Consider the following 20,956-nt stretch of genomic DNA (forward strand, 5'->3'; position numbering starts at 1 on the left):
GGACAGGGTTGCCGCGTTGGACAGGGTTGCCGCGTTGGACAGGGTTGCCGCGTTGGACAGGGTTGCCGCGTTGGACAGGGTTGCCGCGTTGGACAGGGTTGCCGCGTTGGACAGGGTTGCCGCGTTGGACAGGGTTGCCGCGTTGGACAGGGTTGCCGCGTTGGACAGGGTTGCCGCGTTTGGACAGGGTTGCGCGTTGGACAGGGTTTGCCGCGTTGGACAGGGTTGCCGCGTTGGACAGGGTTGCCGCGTTGGACAGGGTTGCCGCGTTGGACAGGGTTGCCGCGTTGGACAGGGTTGCCGCGTTGGACAGGGTTGCCGCGTTGGACAGGGTTGCCGCGTTGGACAGGGTTGCCGCGTTGGACAGGGTTGCCGCGTTGGACAGGGTTGCCGCGTTGGACAGGGTTGCGCGTTGGACAGGGTTGCCGCGTTGGACAGGGTTGCCGCGTTGGACAGGGTTGCCGCGTTGGACAGGGTTGCCGCGTTGGACAGGGTTGCCGCGTTGGACAGGGTTGCCGCGTTGGACAGGGTTGCCGCGTTGGACAGGGTTGCCGCGTTGGACAGGGTTGCCGCGTTGGACAGGGTTGCCGCGTTGGACAGGGTTGCCGCGTTGGACAGGGTTGCCGCGTTGGACAGGGTTGCCGCGTTGGACAGGGTTGCCGCGTTGGACAGGGTTGCCGCGTTGGACAGGGTTGCCGCGTTGGACAGGGTTGCCGCGTTGGACAGGGTTGCCGCGTTGGACAGGGTTGCCGCGTTGGACAGGGTTGCCGCGTTGGACAGGGTTGCCGCGTTGGACAGGGTTTGCCGCGTTGGACAGGGTTGCCGCGTTGGACAGGGTTGCCGCGTTGGACAGGGTTGCCGCGTTGGACAGGGTTGCCGCGTTGGACAGGGTTGCCGCGTTGGACAGGGTTGCGCGTTGGACAGGGTTGCCGCGTTGGACAGGGTTGCCGCGTTGGACAGGGTTGCCGCGTTGGACAGGGTTGCCGCGTTGGACAGGGTTGCCGCGTTGGACAGGGTTGCCGCGTTGGACAGGGTTGCCGCGTTGGACAGGGTTGCCGCGTTGGACAGGGTTGCCGCGTTGGACAGGGTTGCCGCGTTGGACAGGGTTGCCGCGTTGGACAGGGTTGCCGCGTTGGACAGGGTTGCCGCGTTGGACAGGGTTGCCGCGTTGGACAGGGTTGCCGCGTTGGACAGGGTTGCCGCGTTGGACAGGGTTGCCGCGTTGGACAGGGTTGCCGCGTTGGACAGGGTTGCCGCGTTGGACAGGGTTGCCGCGTTGGACAGGGTTGCCGCGTTGGACAGGGTTGCCGCGTTGGACAGGGTTGCCGCGTTGGACAGGGTTGCCGCGTTGGACAGGGTTGCCGCGTTTGGACAGGGTTGCCGCGTTGGACAGGGTTGCCGCGTTGGACAGGGTTGCCGCGTTGGACAGGGTTGCCGCGTTGGACAGGGTTGCCGCGTTGGACAGGGTTGCCGCGTTGGACAGGGTTGCCGCGTTGGACAGGGTTGCCGCGTTGGACAGGGTTGCCGCGTTGGACAGGGTTGCCGCGTTGGACAGGGTAGCCGCGTTGGACAGGGTTGCCGCGTTGGGACAGGGTTGCCGCGTTGGACAGGGTTGCCGCGTTTGGACAGGGTTGCCGCGTTGGACAGGGTTGCCGCGTTGGACAGGGTTGCCGCGTTGGACAGGGTTGCCGCGTTGGACAGGGGTTGCCGCGTTGGACAGGGTTGCCGCGTTGGACAGGGTTGCCGCGTTGGACAGGGTTGCCGCGTTGGACAGGGTTGCCGCGTTGGACAGGGTTGCCGCGTTGGACAGGGTTGCGCGTTGGACAGGGTTGCCGCGTTGGACAGGGTTGCCGCGTTGGACAGGGTTGCCGCGTTGGACAGGGTTGCCGCGTTGGACAGGGTTGCCGCGTTGGACAGGGTTGCCGCGTTGGACAGGGTTGCGCGTTGGACAGGGTTGCCGCGTTGGACAGGGTTGCCGCGTTGGACAGGGTTGCCGCGTTGGACAGGGTTTGCCGCGTTGGACAGGGTTGCCGCGTTGGACAGGGTTGCCGCGTTGGACAGGGTTTGCCGCGTTGGACAGGGTTGCCGCGTTGGACAGGGTTGCCGCGTTGGACAGGGTTGCCGCGTTGGACAGGGTTGCCGCGTTGGACAGGGTTGCCGCGTTGGACAGGGTTGCCGCGTTGGACAGGGTTGCCGCGTTGGACAGGGTTGCCGCGTTGGACAGGGTTGCCGCGTTGGACAGGTTGCCGCGTTGGACAGGGTTGCCGCGTTGGACAGGGTTGCCGCGTTTTGGACAGGGTTGCCGCGTTGGACAGGGTTGCCGCGTTGGACAGGGTTGCGCGTTGGACAGGGTTGCCGCGTTGGACAGGTTTGCCGCGTTGGACAGGGTTGCCGCGTTTGGACAGGGTTGCCGCGTTGGACAGGGTTGCCGCGTTGGACAGGGTTGCCGCGTTGGACAGGGTTGCCGCGTTGGACAGGGTTGCCGCGTTGGACAGGGTTGCCGCGTTGGACAGGGTTGCCGCGTTGGACAGGGTTGCCGCGTTGGACAGGGTTGCCGCGTTGGACAGGGTTGCCGCGTTGGACAGGGTTGCCGCGTTGGACAGGGTTGCCGCGTTGGACAGGGTTGCCGCGTTGGACAGGGTTGCCGCGTTGGACAGGGTTGCCGCGTTGGACAGGGTTGCCGCGTTGGACAGGGTTGCCGCGTTGGACAGGGTTGCCGCGTTGGACAGGGTTGCCGCGTTGGACAGGGTTGCCGCGTTGGACAGGGTTGCCGCGTTGGACAGGGTTGCGCGTTGGACAGGGTTGCCGGTTGGACAGGGTTGCGCGTTGGACAGGGTTGACGCGGTGGACAGGGTTGCCGCGTTGGACGGGGTTGCGCGTTGGACAGGGTTGCCGAGTTGGACAGGGTGGCCGCGTTTGGACAGGGGTTGCCGCGTTGGACAGGGTTGCCGCGTTGGACAGGGTTGCCGCGTTGGACTGGGTTGCCGCGTTGGACAGGTTGCCGGTTGGACAGGGTTGCGCGTTGGACAGGGTTGCGCGTTGGACAGGGTTGCGCGTTGGACAGGGTTGCCCGCGTTGGACAGGGTTGCCGCGTTGGACAGGGTTGCGCGTTGGACAGGGTTGCCGCGTTGGACAGGGTTGCCGCGTGGACAGGGTTGCCGCGTTGACAGGGTTGCCGCGTTGGACAGGGTTGCCGCGTTGGACAGGGTGCCGCGTTGGACAGGGTTGCCGCGTTGGACAGGGTTGCCGCGTTGGACAGGGTTGCCGCGTTGGACAGGGTTGCCGCGTTGGACAGGGTTGCCGCGTTGGACAGGGTTGCCGCGTTGGACAGGGTTGCCGCGTTGGACAGGGTTGCCGCGTTGGACAGGGTTGCCGCGTTGGACAGGGTTGCCGCGTTGGACAGGGTTGCCGCGTTGGACAGGGTTGCCGCGTTGGACAGGGTTGCCGCGTTGGACAGGGTTGCCGCGTTGGACAGGGTTGCCGCGTTGGACAGGGTTGCCGCGTTGGACAGGGTTGCCGCGTTGGACAGGGTTGCCGCGTTGGACAGGGTTGCCGCGTTGGACAGGGTTGCCGCGTTGGACAGGGTTGCCGCGTTGGACAGGGTTGCCGCGTTGGACAGGGTTGCCGCGTTGGACAGGGTTGCCGCGTTGGACAGGGTTGCCGCGTTGGACAGGGTTGCCGCGTTGGACAGGGTTGCCGCGTTGGACAGGGTTGCCGCGTTGGACAGGGTTGCCGCGTTGGACAGGGTTGCCGCGTTGGACAGGGTTGCCGCGTTGGACAGGGTTGCCGCGTTGGACAGGGTTGCCGCGTTGGACAGGGTTGCCGCGTTGGACAGGGTTGCCGCGTTGGACAGGGTTGCCGCGTTGGACAGGGTTGCCGCGTTGGACAGGGTTGCCGCGTTGGACAGGGTTGCCGCGTTGGACAGGGTTGCCGCGTTGGACAGGGTTGCCGCGTTGGACAGGGTTGCCGCGTTGGACAGGGTTGCCGCGTTGGACAGGGTTGCCGCGTTGGACAGGGTTGCCGCGTTGGACAGGGTTGCCGCGTTGGACAGGGTTGCCGCGTTGGACAGGGTTGCCGCGTTGGACAGGGTTGCCGCGTTGGACAGGGTTGCCGCGTTGGACAGGGTTGCCGCGTTGGACAGGGTTGCCGCGTTGGACAGGGTTGCCGCGTTGGACAGGGTTGCCGCGTTGGACAGGGTTGCCGCGTTGGACAGGGTTGCCGCGTTGGACAGGGTTGCCGCGTTGGACAGGGTTGCCGCGTTGGACAGGGTTGCCGCGTTGGACAGGGTTGCCGCGTTGGACAGGGTTGCCGCGTTGGACAGGGTTGCCGCGTTGGACAGGGTTGCCGCGTTGGACAGGGTTGCCGCGTTGGACAGGGTTGCCGCGTTGGACAGGGTTGCCGCGTTGGACAGGGTTGCCGCGTTGGACAGGGTTGCCGCGTTGGACAGGGTTGCCGCGTTGGACAGGGTTGCCGCGTTGGACAGGGTTGCCGCGTTGGACAGGGTTGCCGCGTTGGACAGGGTTGCCGCGTTGGACAGGGTTGCCGCGTTGGACAGGGTTGCCGCGTTGGACAGGGTTGCCGCGTTGGACAGGGTTGCCGCGTTGGACAGGGTTGCCGCGTTGGACAGGGTTGCCGCGTTGGACAGGGTTGCCGCGTTGGACAGGGTTGCCGCGTTGGACAGGGTTGCCGCGTTGGACAGGGTTGCCGCGTTGGACAGGGTTGCCGCGTTGGACAGGGTTGCCGCGTTGGACAGGGTTGCCGCGTTGGACAGGGTTGCCGCGTTGGACAGGGTTGCCGCGTTGGACAGGGTTGCCGCGTTGGACAGGGTTGCCGCGTTGGACAGGGTTGCCGCGTTGGACAGGGTTGCCGCGTTGGACAGGGTTGCCGCGTTGGACAGGGTTGCCGCGTTGGACAGGGTTGCCGCGTTGGACAGGGTTGCCGCGTTGGACAGGGTTGCCGCGTTGGACAGGGTTGCCGCGTTGGACAGGGTTGCCGCGTTGGACAGGGTTGCCGCGTTGGACAGGGTTGCCGCGTTGGACAGGGTTGCCGCGTTGGACAGGGTTGCCGCGTTGGACAGGGTTGCCGCGTTGGACAGGGTTGCCGCGTTGGACAGGGTTGCCGCGTTGGACAGGGTTGCCGCGTTGGACAGGGTTGCCGCGTTGGACAGGGTTGCCGCGTTGGACAGGGTTGCCGCGTTGGACAGGGTTGCCGCGTTGGACAGGGTTGCCGCGTTGGACAGGGTTGCCGCGTTGGACAGGGTTGCCGCGTTGGACAGGGTTGCCGCGTTGGACAGGGTTGCCGCGTTGGACAGGGTTGCCGCGTTGGACAGGGTTGCCGCGTTGGACAGGGTTGCCGCGTTGGACAGGGTTGCCGCGTTGGACAGGGTTGCCGCGTTGGACAGGGTTGCCGCGTTGGACAGGGTTGCCGCGTTGGACAGGGTTGCCGCGTTGGACAGGGTTGCCGCGTTGGACAGGGTTGCCGCGTTGGACAGGGTTGCCGCGTTGGACAGGGTTGCCGCGTTGGACAGGGTTGCCGCGTTGGACAGGGTTGCCGCGTTGGACAGGGTTGCCGCGTTGGACAGGGTTGCCGCGTTGGACAGGGTTGCCGCGTTGGACAGGGTTGCCGCGTTGGACAGGGTTGCCGCGTTGGACAGGGTTGCCGCGTTGGACAGGGTTGCCGCGTTGGACAGGGTTGCCGCGTTGGACAGGGTTGCCGCGTTGGACAGGGTTGCCGCGTTGGACAGGGTTGCCGCGTTGGACAGGGTTGCCGCGTTGGACAGGGTTGCCGCGTTGGACAGGGTTGCCGCGTTGGACAGGGTTGCCGCGTTGGACAGGGTTGCCGCGTTGGACAGGGTTGCCGCGTTGGACAGGGTTGCCGCGTTGGACAGGGTTGCCGCGTTGGACAGGGTTGCCGCGTTGGACAGGGTTGCCGCGTTGGACAGGGTTGCCGCGTTGGACAGGGTTGCCGCGTTGGACAGGGTTGCCGCGTTGGACAGGGTTGCCGCGTTGGACAGGGTTGCCGCGTTGGACAGGGTTGCCGCGTTGGACAGGGTTGCCGCGTTGGACAGGGTTGCCGCGTTGGACAGGGTTGCCGCGTTGGACAGGGTTGCCGCGTTGGACAGGGTTGCCGCGTTGGACAGGGTTGCCGCGTTGGACAGGGTTGCCGCGTTGGACAGGGTTGCCGCGTTGGACAGGGTTGCCGCGTTGGACAGGGTTGCCGCGTTGGACAGGGTTGCCGCGTTGGACAGGGTTGCCGCGTTGGACAGGGTTGCCGCGTTGGACAGGGTTGCCGCGTTGGACAGGGTTGCCGCGTTGGACAGGGTTGCCGCGTTGGACAGGGTTGCCGCGTTGGACAGGGTTGCCGCGTTGGACAGGGTTGCCGCGTTGGACAGGGTTGCCGCGTTGGACAGGGTTGCCGCGTTGGACAGGGTTGCCGCGTTGGACAGGGTTGCCGCGTTGGACAGGGTTGCCGCGTTGGACAGGGTTGCCGCGTTGGACAGGGTTGCCGCGTTGGACAGGGTTGCCGCGTTGGACAGGGTTGCCGCGTTGGACAGGGTTGCCGCGTTGGACAGGGTTGCCGCGTTGGACAGGGTTGCCGCGTTGGACAGGGTTGCCGCGTTGGACAGGGTTGCCGCGTTGGACAGGGTTGCCGCGTTGGACAGGGTTGCCGCGTTGGACAGGGTTGCCGCGTTGGACAGGGTTGCCGCGTTGGACAGGGTTGCCGCGTTGGACAGGGTTGCCGCGTTGGACAGGGTTGCCGCGTTGGACAGGGTTGCCGCGTTGGACAGGGTTGCCGCGTTGGACAGGGTTGCCGCGTTGGACAGGGTTGCCGCGTTGGACAGGGTTGCCGCGTTGGACAGGGTTGCCGCGTTGGACAGGGTTGCCGCGTTGGACAGGGTTGCCGCGTTGGACAGGGTTGCCGCGTTGGACAGGGTTGCCGCGTTGGACAGGGTTGCCGCGTTGGACAGGGTTGCCGCGTTGGACAGGGTTGCCGCGTTGGACAGGGTTGCCGCGTTGGACAGGGTTGCCGCGTTGGACAGGGTTGCCGCGTTGGACAGGGTTGCCGCGTTGGACAGGGTTGCCGCGTTGGACAGGGTTGCCGCGTTGGACAGGGTTGCCGCGTTGGACAGGGTTGCCGCGTTGGACAGGGTTGCCGCGTTGGACAGGGTTGCCGCGTTGGACAGGGTTGCCGCGTTGGACAGGGTTGCCGCGTTGGACAGGGTTGCCGCGTTGGACAGGGTTGCCGCGTTGGACAGGGTTGCCGCGTTGGACAGGGTTGCCGCGTTGGACAGGGTTGCCGCGTTGGACAGGGTTGCCGCGTTGGACAGGGTTGCCGCGTTGGACAGGGTTGCCGCGTTGGACAGGGTTGCCGCGTTGGACAGGGTTGCCGCGTTGGACAGGGTTGCCGCGTTGGACAGGGTTGCCGCGTTGGACAGGGTTGCCGCGTTGGACAGGGTTGCCGCGTTGGACAGGGTTGCCGCGTTGGACAGGGTTGCCGCGTTGGACAGGGTTGCCGCGTTGGACAGGGTTGCCGCGTTGGACAGGGTTGCCGCGTTGGACAGGGTTGCCGCGTTGGACAGGGTTGCCGCGTTGGACAGGGTTGCCGCGTTGGACAGGGTTGCCGCGTTGGACAGGGTTGCCGCGTTGGACAGGGTTGCCGCGTTGGACAGGGTTGCCGCGTTGGACAGGGTTGCCGCGTTGGACAGGGTTGCCGCGTTGGACAGGGTTGCCGCGTTGGACAGGGTTGCCGCGTTGGACAGGGTTGCCGCGTTGGACAGGGTTGCCGCGTTGGACAGGGTTGCCGCGTTGGACAGGGTTGCCGCGTTGGACAGGGTTGCCGCGTTGGACAGGGTTGCCGCGTTGGACAGGGTTGCCGCGTTGGACAGGGTTGCCGCGTTGGACAGGGTTGCCGCGTTGGACAGGGTTGCCGCGTTGGACAGGGTTGCCGCGTTGGACAGGGTTGCCGCGTTGGACAGGGTTGCCGCGTTGGACAGGGTTGCCGCGTTGGACAGGGTTGCCGCGTTGGACAGGGTTGCCGCGTTGGACAGGGTTGCCGCGTTGGACAGGGTTGCCGCGTTGGACAGGGTTGCCGCGTTGGACAGGGTTGCCGCGTTGGACAGGGTTGCCGCGTTGGACAGGGTTGCCGCGTTGGACAGGGTTGCCGCGTTGGACAGGGTTGCCGCGTTGGACAGGGTTGCCGCGTTGGACAGGGTTGCCGCGTTGGACAGGGTTGCCGCGTTGGACAGGGTTGCCGCGTTGGACAGGGTTGCCGCGTTGGACAGGGTTGCCGCGTTGGACAGGGTTGCCGCGTTGGACAGGGTTGCCGCGTTGGACAGGGTTGCCGCGTTGGACAGGGTTGCCGCGTTGGACAGGGTTGCCGCGTTGGACAGGGTTGCCGCGTTGGACAGGGTTGCCGCGTTGGACAGGGTTGCCGCGTTGGACAGGGTTGCCGCGTTGGACAGGGTTGCCGCGTTGGACAGGGTTGCCGCGTTGGACAGGGTTGCCGCGTTGGACAGGGTTGCCGCGTTGGACAGGGTTGCCGCGTTGGACAGGGTTGCCGCGTTGGACAGGGTTGCCGCGTTGGACAGGGTTGCCGCGTTGGACAGGGTTGCCGCGTTGGACAGGGTTGCCGCGTTGGACAGGGTTGCCGCGTTGGACAGGGTTGCCGCGTTGGACAGGGTTGCCGCGTTGGACAGGGTTGCCGCGTTGGACAGGGTTGCCGCGTTGGACAGGGTTGCCGCGTTGGACAGGGTTGCCGCGTTGGACAGGGTTGCCGCGTTGGACAGGGTTGCCGCGTTGGACAGGGTTGCCGCGTTGGACAGGGTTGCCGCGTTGGACAGGGTTGCCGCGTTGGACAGGGTTGCCGCGTTGGACAGGGTTGCCGCGTTGGACAGGGTTGCCGCGTTGGACAGGGTTGCCGCGTTGGACAGGGTTGCCGCGTTGGACAGGGTTGCCGCGTTGGACAGGGTTGCCGCGTTGGACAGGGTTGCCGCGTTGGACAGGGTTGCCGCGTTGGACAGGGTTGCCGCGTTGGACAGGGTTGCCGCGTTGGACAGGGTTGCCGCGTTGGACAGGGTTGCCGCGTTGGACAGGGTTGCCGCGTTGGACAGGGTTGCCGCGTTGGACAGGGTTGCCGCGTTGGACAGGGTTGCCGCGTTGGACAGGGTTGCCGCGTTGGACAGGGTTGCCGCGTTGGACAGGGTTGCCGCGTTGGACAGGGTTGCCGCGTTGGACAGGGTTGCCGCGTTGGACAGGGTTGCCGCGTTGGACAGGGTTGCCGCGTTGGACAGGGTTGCCGCGTTGGACAGGGTTGCCGCGTTGGACAGGGTTGCCGCGTTGGACAGGGTTGCCGCGTTGGACAGGGTTGCCGCGTTGGACAGGGTTGCCGCGTTGGACAGGGTTGCCGCGTTGGACAGGGTTGCCGCGTTGGACAGGGTTGCCGCGTTGGACAGGGTTGCCGCGTTGGACAGGGTTGCCGCGTTGGACAGGGTTGCCGCGTTGGACAGGGTTGCCGCGTTGGACAGGGTTGCCGCGTTGGACAGGGTTGCCGCGTTGGACAGGGTTGCCGCGTTGGACAGGGTTGCCGCGTTGGACAGGGTTGCCGCGTTGGACAGGGTTGCCGCGTTGGACAGGGTTGCCGCGTTGGACAGGGTTGCCGCGTTGGACAGGGTTGCCGCGTTGGACAGGGTTGCCGCGTTGGACAGGGTTGCCGCGTTGGACAGGGTTGCCGCGTTGGACAGGGTTGCCGCGTTGGACAGGGTTGCCGCGTTGGACAGGGTTGCCGCGTTGGACAGGGTTGCCGCGTTGGACAGGGTTGCCGCGTTGGACAGGGTTGCCGCGTTGGACAGGGTTGCCGCGTTGGACAGGGTTGCCGCGTTGGACAGGGTTGCCGCGTTGGACAGGGTTGCCGCGTTGGACAGGGTTGCCGCGTTGGACAGGGTTGCCGCGTTGGACAGGGTTGCCGCGTTGGACAGGGTTGCCGCGTTGGACAGGGTTGCCGCGTTGGACAGGGTTGCCGCGTTGGACAGGGTTGCCGCGTTGGACAGGGTTGCCGCGTTGGACAGGGTTGCCGCGTTGGACAGGGTTGCCGCGTTGGACAGGGTTGCCGCGTTGGACAGGGTTGCCGCGTTGGACAGGGTTGCCGCGTTGGACAGGGTTGCCGCGTTGGACAGGGTTGCCGCGTTGGACAGGGTTGCCGCGTTGGACAGGGTTGCCGCGTTGGACAGGGTTGCCGCGTTGGACAGGGTTGCCGCGTTGGACAGGGTTGCCGCGTTGGACAGGGTTGCCGCGTTGGACAGGGTTGCCGCGTTGGACAGGGTTGCCGCGTTGGACAGGGTTGCCGCGTTGGACAGGGTTGCCGCGTTGGACAGGGTTGCCGCGTTGGACAGGGTTGCCGCGTTGGACAGGGTTGCCGCGTTGGACAGGGTTGCCGCGTTGGACAGGGTTGCCGCGTTGGACAGGGTTGCCGCGTTGGACAGGGTTGCCGCGTTGGACAGGGTTGCCGCGTTGGACAGGGTTGCCGCGTTGGACAGGGTTGCCGCGTTGGACAGGGTTGCCGCGTTGGACAGGGTTGCCGCGTTGGACAGGGTTGCCGCGTTGCCGCGTTGGACAGGGTTGCCGCGTTGGACAGGGTTGCCGCGTTGGACAGGGTTGCCGCGTTGGACAGGGTTGCCGCGTTGGACAGGGTTGCCGCGTTGGACAGGGTTGCCGCGTTGGACAGGGTTGCCGCGTTGGACAGGGTTGCCGCGTTGGACAGGGTTGCCGCGTTGGACAGGGTTGCCGCGTTGGACAGGGTTGCCGCGTTGGACAGGGTTGCCGCGTTGGACAGGGTTGCCGCGTTGGACAGGGTTGCCGCGTTGGACAGGGTTGCCGCGTTGGACAGGGTTGCCGCGTTGGACAGGGTTGCCGCGTTGGACAGGGTTGCCGCGTTGGACAGGGTTGCCGCGTTGGACAGGGTTGCCGCGTTGGACAGGGTTGCCGCGTTGGACAGGGTTGCCGCGTTGGACAGGGTTGCCGCGTTGGACAGGGTTGCCGCGTTGGACAGGGTTGCCGCGTTGGACAGGGTTGCCGCGTTGGACAGGGTTGCCGCGTTGGACAGGGTTGCCGCGTTGGACAGGGTTGCCGCGTTGGACAGGGTTGCCGCGTTGGACAGGGTTGCCGCGTTGGACAGGGTTGCCGCGTTGGACAGGGTTGCCGCGTTGGACAGGGTTGCCGCGTTGGACAGGGTTGCCGCGTTGGACAGGGTTGCCGCGTTGGACAGGGTTGCCGCGTTGGACAGGGTTGCCGCGTTGGACAGGGTTGCCGCGTTGGACAGGGTTGCCGCGTTGGACAGGGTTGCCGCGTTGGACAGGGTTGCCGCGTTGGACAGGGTTGCCGCGTTGGACAGGGTTGCCGCGTTGGACAGGGTTGCCGCGTTGGACAGGGTTGCCGCGTTGGACAGGGTTGCCGCGTTGGACAGGGTTGCCGCGTTGGACAGGGTTGCCGCGTTGGACAGGGTTGCCGCGTTGGACAGGGTTGCCGCGTTGGACAGGGTTGCCGCGTTGGACAGGGTTGCCGCGTTGGACAGGGTTGCCGCGTTGGACAGGGTTGCCGCGTTGGACAGGGTTGCCGCGTTGGACAGGGTTGCCGCGTTGGACAGGGTTGCCGCGTTGGACAGGGTTGCCGCGTTGGACAGGGTTGCCGCGTTGGACAGGGTTGCCGCGTTGGACAGGGTTGCCGCGTTGGACAGGGTTGCCGCGTTGGACAGGGTTGCCGCGTTGGACAGGGTTGCCGCGTTGGACAGGGTTGCCGCGTTGGACAGGGTTGCCGCGTTGGACAGGGTTGCCGCGTTGGACAGGGTTGCCGCGTTGGACAGGGTTGCCGCGTTGGACAGGGTTGCCGCGTTGGACAGGGTTGCCGCGTTGGACAGGGTTGCCGCGTTGGACAGGGTTGCCGCGTTGGACAGGGTTGCCGCGTTGGACAGGGTTGCCGCGTTGGACAGGGTTGCCGCGTTGGACAGGGTTGCCGCGTTGGACAGGGTTGCCGCGTTGGACAGGGTTGCCGCGTTGGACAGGGTTGCCGCGTTGGACAGGGTTGCCGCGTTGGACAGGGTTGCCGCGTTGGACAGGGTTGCCGCGTTGGACAGGGTTGCCGCGTTGGACAGGGTTGCCGCGTTGGACAGGGTTGCCGCGTTGGACAGGGTTGCCGCGTTGGACAGGGTTGCCGCGTTGGACAGGGTTGCCGCGTTGGACAGGGTTGCCGCGTTGGACAGGGTTGCCGCGTTGGACAGGGTTGCCGCGTTGGACAGGGTTGCCGCGTTGGACAGGGTTGCCGCGTTGGACAGGGTTGCCGCGTTGGACAGGGTTGCCGCGTTGGACAGGGTTGCCGCGTTGGACAGGGTTGCCGCGTTGGACAGGGTTGCCGCGTTGGACAGGGTTGCCGCGTTGGACAGGGTTGCCGCGTTGGACAGGGTTGCCGCGTTGGACAGGGTTGCCGCGTTGGACAGGGTTGCCGCGTTGGACAGGGTTGCCGCGTTGGACAGGGTTGCCGCGTTGGACAGGGTTGCCGCGTTGGACAGGGTTGCCGCGTTGGACAGGGTTGCCGCGTTGGACAGGGTTGCCGCGTTGGACAGGGTTGCCGCGTTGGACAGGGTTGCCGCGTTGGACAGGGTTGCCGCGTTGGACAGGGTTGCCGCGTTGGACAGGGTTGCCGCGTTGGACAGGGTTGCCGCGTTGGACAGGGTTGCCGCGTTGGACAGGGTTGCCGCGTTGGACAGGGGACAGGCGTTGGACGGTTGGACAGGGTTGCCGCGTTGGACAGGGTTGCCGCGTTGGACAGGGTTGCCGCGTTGGACAGGGTTGCCGCGTTGGACAGGGTTGCCGCGTTGGACAGGGTTGCCGCGTTGGACAGGGTTGCCGCGTTGGACAGGGTTGCCGCGTTGGACAGGGTTGCCGCGTTGGACAGGGTTGCCGCGTTGGACAGGGTTGCCGCGTTGGACAGGGTTGCCGCGTTGGACAGGGTTGCCGCGTTGGACAGGGTTGCCGCGTTGGACAGGGTTGCCGCGTTGGACAGGGTTGCCGCGTTGGACAGGGTTGCCGCGTTGGACAGGGTTGCCGCGTTGGACAGGGTTGCCGCGTTGGACAGGGTTGCCGCGTTGGACAGGGTTGCCGCGTTGGACAGGGTTGCCGCGTTGGACAGGGTTGCCGCGTTGGACAGGGTTGCCGCGTTGGACAGGGTTGCCGCGTTGGACAGGGTTGCCGCGTTGGACAGGGTTGCCGCGTTGGACAGGGTTGCCGCGTTGGACAGGGTTGCCGCGTTGGACAGGGTTGCCGCGTTGGACAGGGTTGCCGCGTTGGACAGGGTTGCCGCGTTGGACAGGGTTGCCGCGTTGGACAGGGTTGCCGCGTTGGACAGGGTTGCCGCGTTGGACAGGGTTGCCGCGTTGGACAGGGTTGCCGCGTTGGACAGGGTTGCCGCGTTGGACAGGGTTGCCGCGTTGGACAGGGTTGCCGCGTTGGACAGGGTTGCCGCGTTGGACAGGGTTGCCGCGTTGGACAGGGTTGCCGCGTTGGACAGGGTTGCCGCGTTGGACAGGGTTGCCGCGTTGGACAGGGTTGCCGCGTTGGACAGGGTTGCCGCGTTGGACAGGGTTGCCGCGTTGGACAGGGTTGCCGCGTTGGACAGGGTTGCCGCGTTGGACAGGGTTGCCGCGTTGGACAGGGTTGCCGCGTTGGACAGGGTTGCCGCGTTGGACAGGGTTGCCGCGTTGGACAGGGTTGCCGCGTTGGACAGGGTTGCCGCGTTGGACAGGGTTGCCGCGTTGGACAGGGTTGCCGCGTTGGACAGGGTTGCCGCGTTGGACAGGGTTGCCGCGTTGGACAGGGTTGCCGCGTTGGACAGGGTTGCCGCGTTGGACAGGGTTGCCGCGTTGGACAGGGTTGCCGCGTTGGACAGGGTTGCCGCGTTGGACAGGGTTGCCGCGTTGGACAGGGTTGCCGCGTTGGACAGGGTTGCCGCGTTGGACAGGGTTGCCGCGTTGGACAGGGTTGCCGCGTTGGACAGGGTTGCCGCGTTGGACAGGGTTGCCGCGTTGGACAGGGTTGCCGCGTTGGACAGGGTTGCCGCGTTGGACAGGGTTGCCGCGTTGGACAGGGTTGCCGCGTTGGACAGGGTTGCCGCGTTGGACAGGGTTGCCGCGTTGGACAGGGTTGCCGCGTTGGACAGGGTTGCCGCGTTGGACAGGGTTGCCGCGTTGGACAGGGTTGCCGCGTTGGACAGGGTTGCCGCGTTGGACAGGGTTGCCGCGTTGGACAGGGTTGCCGCGTTGGACAGGGTTGCCGCGTTGGACAGGGTTGCCGCGTTGGACAGGGTTGCCGCGTTGGACAGGGTTGCCGCGTTGGACAGGGTTGCCGCGTTGGACAGGGTTGCCGCGTTGGACAGGGTTGCCGCGTTGGACAGGGTTGCCGCGTTGGACAGGGTTGCCGCGTTGGACAGGGTTGCCGCGTTGGACAGGGTTGCCGCGTTGGACAGGGTTGCCGCGTTGGACAGGGTTGCCGCGTTGGACAGGGTTGCCGCGTTGGACAGGGTTGCCGCGTTGGACAGGGTTGCCGCGTTGGACAGGGTTGCCGCGTTGGACAGGGTTGCCGCGTTGGACAGGGTTGCCGCGTTGGACAGGGTTGCCGCGTTGGACAGGGTTGCCGCGTTGGACAGGGTTGCCGCGTTGGACAGGGTTGCCGCGTTGGACAGGGTTGCCGCGTTGGACAGGGTTGCCGCGTTGGACAGGGTTGCCGCGTTGGACAGGGTTGCCGCGTTGGACAGGGTTGCCGCGTTGGACAGGGTTGCCGCGTTGGACAGGGTTGCCGCGTTGGACAGGGTTGCCGCGTTGGACAGGGTTGCCGCGTTGGACAGGGTTGCCGCGTTGGACAGGGTTGCCGCGTTGGACAGGGTTGCCGCGTTGGACAGGGTTGCCGCGTTGGACAGGGTTGCCGCGTTGGACAGGGTTGCCGCGTTGGACAGGGTTGCCGCGTTGGACAGGGTTGCCGCGTTGGACAGGGTTGCCGCGTTGGACAGGGTTGCCGCGTTGGACAGGGTTGCCGCGTTGGACAGGGTTGCCGCGTTGGACAGGGTTGCCGCGTTGGACAGGGTTGCCGCGTTGGACAGGGTTGCCGCGTTGGACAGGGTTGCCGCGTTGGACAGGGTTGCCGCGTTGGACAGGGTTGCCGCGTTGGACAGGGTTGCCGCGTTGGACAGGGTTGCCGCGTTGGACAGGGTTGCCGCGTTGGACAGGGTTGCCGCGTTGGACAGGGTTGCCGCGTTGGACAGGGTTGCCGCGTTGGACAGGGTTGCCGCGTTGGACAGGGTTGCCGCGTTGGACAGGGTTGCCGCGTTGGACAGGGTTGCCGCGTTGGACAGGGTTGCCGCGTTGGACAGGGTTGCCGCGTTGGACAGGGTTGCCGCGTTGGACAGGGTTGCCGCGTTGGACAGGGTTGCCGCGTTGGACAGGGTTGCCGCGTTGGACAGGGTTGCCGCGTTGGACAGGGTTGCCGCGTTGGACAGGGTTGCCGCGTTGGACAGGGTTGCCGCGTTGGACAGGGTTGCCGCGTTGGACAGGGTTGCCGCGTTGGACAGGGTTGCCGCGTTGGACAGGGTTGCCGCGTTGGACAGGGTTGCCGCGTTGGACAGGGTTGCCGCGTTGGACAGGGTTGCCGCGTTGGACAGGGGTTGCCGCGTTGGACAGGGTTGCCGCGTTGGACAGGGTTGCCGCGTTGGACAGGGTTGCCGCGTTGGACAGGGTTGCCGCGTTGGACAGGGTTGCCGCGTTGGACAGGGTTGCCGCGTTGGACAGGGTTGCCGCGTTGGACAGGGTTGCCGCGTTGGACAGGGTTGCCGCGTTGGACAGGGTTGCCGCGTTGGACAGGGTTGCCGCGTTGGACAGGGTTGCCGCGTTGGACAGGGTTGCCGCGTTGGACAGGGTTGCCGCGTTGGACAGGGTTGCCGCGTTGGACAGGGTTGCCGCGTTGGACAGGGTTGCCGCGTTGGACAGGGTTGCCGCGTTGGACAGGGTTGCCGCGTTGGACAGGGTTGCCGCGTTGGACAGGGTTGCCGCGTTGGACAGGGTTGCCGCGTTGGACAGGGTTGCCGCGTTGGACAGGGTTGCCGCGTTGGACAGGGTTGCCGCGTTGGACAGGGTTGCCGCGTTGGACAGGGTTGCCGCGTTGGACAGGGTTGCCGCGTTGGACAGGGTTGCCGCGTTGGACAGGGTTGCCGCGTTGGACAGGGTTGCCGCGTTGGACAGGGTTGCCGCGTTGGACAGGGTTGCCGCGTTGGACAGGGTTGCCGCGTTGGACAGGGTTGCCGCGTTGGACAGGGTTGCCGCGTTGGACAGGGTTGCCGCGTTGGACAGGGTTGCCGCGTTGGACAGGGTTGCCGCGTTGGACAGGGTTGCCGCGTTGGACAGGGTTGCCGCGTTGGACAGGGTTGCCGCGTTGGACAGGGTTGCCGCGTTGGACAGGGTTGCCGCGTTGGACAGGGTTGCCGCGTTGGACAGGGTTGCCGCGTTGGACAGGGTTGCCGCGTTGGACAGGGTTGCCGCGTTGGACAGGGTTGCCGCGTTGGACAGGGTTGCCGCGTTGGACAGGGTTGCCGCGTTGGACAGGGTTGCCGCGTTGGACAGGGTTGCCGCGTTGGACAGGGTTGCCGCGTTGGACAGGGTTGCCGCGTTGGACAGGGTTGCCGCGTTGGACAGGGTTGCCGCGTTGGACAGGGTTGCCGCGTTGGACAGGGTTGCCGCGTTGGACAGGGTTGCCGCGTTGGACAGGGTTGCCGCGTTGGACAGGGTTGCCGCGTTGGACAGGGTTGCCGCGTTGGACAGGGTTGCCGCGTTGGACAGGGTTGCCGCGTTGGACAGGGTTGCCGCGTTGGACAGGGTTGCCGCGTTGGACAGGGTTGCCGCGTTGGACAGGGTTGCCGCGTTGGACAGGGTTGCCGCGTTGGACAGGGTTGCCGCGTTGGACAGGGTTGCCGCGTTGGACAGGGTTGCCGCGTTGGACAGGGTTGCCGCGTTGGACAGGGTTGCCGCGTTGGACAGGGTTGCCGCGTTGGACAGGGTTGCCGCGTTGGACAGGGTTGCCGCGTTGGACAGGGTTGCCGCGTTGGACAGGGTTGCCGCGTTGGACAGGGTTGCCGCGTTGGACAGGGTTGCCGCGTTGGACAGGGTTGCCGCGTTGGACAGGGTTGCCGCGTTGGACAGGGTTGCCGCGTTGGACAGGGTTGCCGCGTTGGACAGGGTTGCCGCGTTGGACAGGGTTGCCGCGTTGGACAGGGTTGCCGCGTTGGACAGGGTTGCCGCGTTGGACAGGGTTGCCGCGTTGGACAGGGTTGCCGCGTTGGACAGGGTTGCCGCGTTGGACAGGGTTGCCGCGTTGGACAGGGTTGCCGCGTTGGACAGGGTTGCCGCGTTGGACAGGGTTGCCGCGTTGGACAGGGTTGCCGCGTTGGACAGGGTTGCCGCGTTGGACAGGGTTGCCGCGTTGGACAGGGTTGCCGCGTTGGACAGGGTTGCCGCGTTGGACAGGGTTGCCGCGTTGGACAGGGTTGCCGCGTTGGACAGGGTTGCCGCGTTGGACAGGGTTGCCGCGTTGGACAGGGTTGCCGCGTTGGACAGGGTTGCCGCGTTGGACAGGGTTGCCGCGTTGGACAGGGTTGCCGCGTTGGACAGGGTTGCCGCGTTGGACAGGGTTGCCGCGTTGGACAGGGTTGCCGCGTTGGACAGGGTTGCCGCGTTGGACAGGGTTGCCGCGTTGGACAGGGTTGCCGCGTTGGACAGGGTTGCCGCGTTGGACAGGGTTGCCGCGTTGGACAGGGTTGCCGCGTTGGACAGGGTTGCCGCGTTGGACAGGGTTGCCGCGTTGGACAGGGTTGCCGCGTTGGACAGGGTTGCCGCGTTGGACAGGGTTGCCGCGTTGGACAGGGTTGCCGCGTTGGACAGGGTTGCCGCGTTGGACAGGGTTGCCGCGTTGGACAGGGTTGCCGCGTTGGACAGGGTTGCCGCGTTGGACAGGGTTGCCGCGTTGGACAGGGTTGCCGCGTTGGACAGGGTTGCCGCGTTGGACAGGGTTGCCGCGTTGGACAGGGTTGCCGCGTTGGACAGGGTTGCCGCGTTGGACAGGGTTGCCGCGTTGGACAGGGTTGCCGCGTTGGACAGGGTTGCCGCGTTGGACAGGGTTGCCGCGTTGGACAGGGTTGCCGCGTTGGACAGGGTTGCCGCGTTGGACAGGGTTGCCGCGTTGGACAGGGTTGCCGCGTTGGACAGGGTTGCCGCGTTGGACAGGGTTGCCGCGTTGGACAGGGTTGCCGCGTTGGACAGGGTTGCCGCGTTGGACAGGGTTGCCGCGTTGGACAGGGTTGCCGCGTTGGACAGGGTTGCCGCGTTGGACAGGGTTGCCGCGTTGGACAGGGTTGCCGCGTTGGACAGGGTTGCCGCGTTGGACAGGGTTGCCGCGTTGGACAGGGTTGCCGCGTTGGACCAGGGTTGCCGCGTTGGACAGGGTTGCCGCGTTGGACAGGGTTGCCGCGTTGGACAGGGTTGCCGCGTGGACAGGGTTGCCGCGTTGGACAGGGTTGCCGCGTTGGACAGGGTTGCCGCGTTGGACAGGGTTGCCGCGTTGGACAGGGTTGCCGCGTTGGACAGGGTTGCCGCGTTGGACAGGGTTGCCGCGTTGGACAGGGTTGCCGCGTTGGACAGGGTTGCCGCGTTGGACAGGGTTGCCGCGTTGGACAGGGTTGCCGCGTTGGACAGGGTTGCCGCGTTGGACAGGGTTGCCGCGTTGGACAGGGTTGCCGCGTTGGACAGGGTTGCCGCGTTGGACAGGGTTGCCGCGTTGGACAGGGTTGCCGCGTTGGACAGGGTTGCCGCGTTGGACAGGGTTGCCGCGTTGGACAGGGTTGCCGCGTTGGACAGGGTTGCCGCGTTGGACAGGGTTGCCGCGTTGGACAGGGTTGCCGCGTTGGACAGGGTTGCCGCGTTGGACAGGGTTGCCGCGTTGGACAGGGTTGCCGCGTTGGACAGGGTTGCCGCGTTGGACAGGGTTGCCGCGTTGGACAGGGTTGCGCGTTGGACAGGGTTGCCGCGTTGGACAGGGTTGCCGCGTTGGACAGGGTTGCCGCGTTGGACAGGGTTGCCGCGTTGGACAGGGTTGCCGCGTTGGACAGGGTTGCCGCGTTGGACAGGGTTGCCGCGTTGGACAGGGTTGCCGCGTTGGACAGGGTTGCCGCGTTGGACAGGGTTGCCGCGTTGGACAGGGTTGCCGCGTTGGACAGGGTTGCCGCGTTGGACAGGGTTGCCGCGTTGGACAGGGTTGCCGCGTTGGACAGGGTTGCCGCGTTGGACAGGGTTGCCGCGTTGGACAGGGTTGCCGCGTTGGACAGGGTTGCCGCGTTGGACAGGGTTGCCGCGTTGGACAGGGTTGCCGCGTTGGACAGGGTTGCCGCGTTGGACAGGGTTGCCGCGTTGGACAGGGTTGCCGCGTTGGACAGGGTTGCCGCGTTGGACAGGGTTGCCGCGTTGGACAGGGTTGCCGCGTTGGACAGGGTTGCCGCGTTGGACAGGGTTGCCGCGTTGGACAGGGTTGCCGCGTTGGACAGGGTTGCCGCGTTGGACAGGGTTGCCGCGTTGGACAGGGTTGCCGCGTTGGACAGGGTTGCCGCGTTGGACAGGGTTGCCGCGTTGGACAGGGTTGCCGCGTTGGACAGGGTTGCCGCGTTGGACAGGGTTGCCGCGTTGGACAGGGTTGCCGCGTTGGACAGGGTTGCCGCGTTGGACAGGGTTGCCGCGTTGGACAGGGTTGCCGCGTTGGACAGGGTTGCCGCGTTGGACAGGGTTGCCGCGTTGGACAGGGTTGCCGCGTTGGACAGGGTTGCCGCGTTGGACAGGGTTGCCGCGTTGGACAGGGTTGCCGCGTTGGACAGGGTTGCCGCGTTGGACAGGGTTGCCGCGTTGGACAGGGTTGCCGCGTTGGACAGGGTTGCCGCGTTGGACAGGGTTGCCGCGTTGGACAGGGTTGCCGCGTTGGACAGGGTTGCCGCGTTGGACAGGGTTGCCGCGTTGGACAGGGTTGCCGCGTTGGACAGGGTTGCCGCGTTGGACAGGGTTGCCGCGTTGGACAGGGTTGCCGCGTTGGACAGGGTTGCCGCGTTGGACAGGGTTGCCGCGTTGGACAGGGTTGCCGCGTTGGACAGGGTTGCCGCGTTGGACAGGGTTGCCGCGTTGGACAGGGTTGCCGCGTTGGACAGGGTTGCCGCGTTGGACAGGGTTGCCGCGTTGGACAGGGTTGCCGCGTTGGACAGGGTTGCCGCGTTGGACAGGGTTGCCGCGTTGGACAGGGTTGCCGCGTTGGACAGGGTTGCCGCGTTGGACAGGGTTGCCGCGTTGGACAGGGTTGCCGCGTTGGACAGGGTTGCCGCGTTGGACAGGGTTGCCGCGTTGGACAGGGTTGCCGCGTTGGACAGGGTTGCCGCGTTGGACAGGGTTGCCGCGTTGGACAGGGTTGCCGCGTTGGACAGGGTTGCCGCGTTGGACAGGGTTGCCGCGTTGGACAGGGTTGCCGCGTTGGACAGGGTTGCCGCGTTGGACAGGGTTGCCGCGTTGGACAGGGTTGCCGCGTTGGACAGGGTTGCCGCGTTGGACAGGGTTGCCGCGTTGGACAGGGTTGCCGCGTTGGACAGGGTTGCCGCGTTGGACAGGGTTGCCGCGTTGGACAGGGTTGCCGCGTTGGACAGGGTTGCCGCGTTGGACAGGGTTGCCGCGTTGGACAGGGTTGCCGCGTTGGACAGGGTTGCCGCGTTGGACAGGGTTGCCGCGTTGGACAGGGTTGCCGCGTTGGACAGGGTTGCCGCGTTGGACAGGGTTGCCGCGTTGGACAGGGTTGCCGCGTTGGACAGGGTTGCCGCGTTGGACAGGGTTGCCGCGTTGGACAGGGTTG

General features: G+C 66.6%; 1 protein-coding gene across 5 annotated transcripts in view; it reads left to right on the forward strand.

Annotated features, from left to right (window-relative positions):
* herc4 (HECT and RLD domain containing E3 ubiquitin protein ligase 4) overlaps nt 1-20,956 on the forward strand; it is a 160,002-nt gene that overhangs the window by 25,165 nt on the left and 113,881 nt on the right. The window lies entirely within an intron of this gene.

The sequence above is a fragment of the Carcharodon carcharias genome, chromosome 17 (genome assembly GCF_017639515.1).
Source record: "Carcharodon carcharias isolate sCarCar2 chromosome 17, sCarCar2.pri, whole genome shotgun sequence".
Taxonomy (NCBI): Eukaryota; Metazoa; Chordata; class Chondrichthyes; order Lamniformes; family Lamnidae; genus Carcharodon; species Carcharodon carcharias.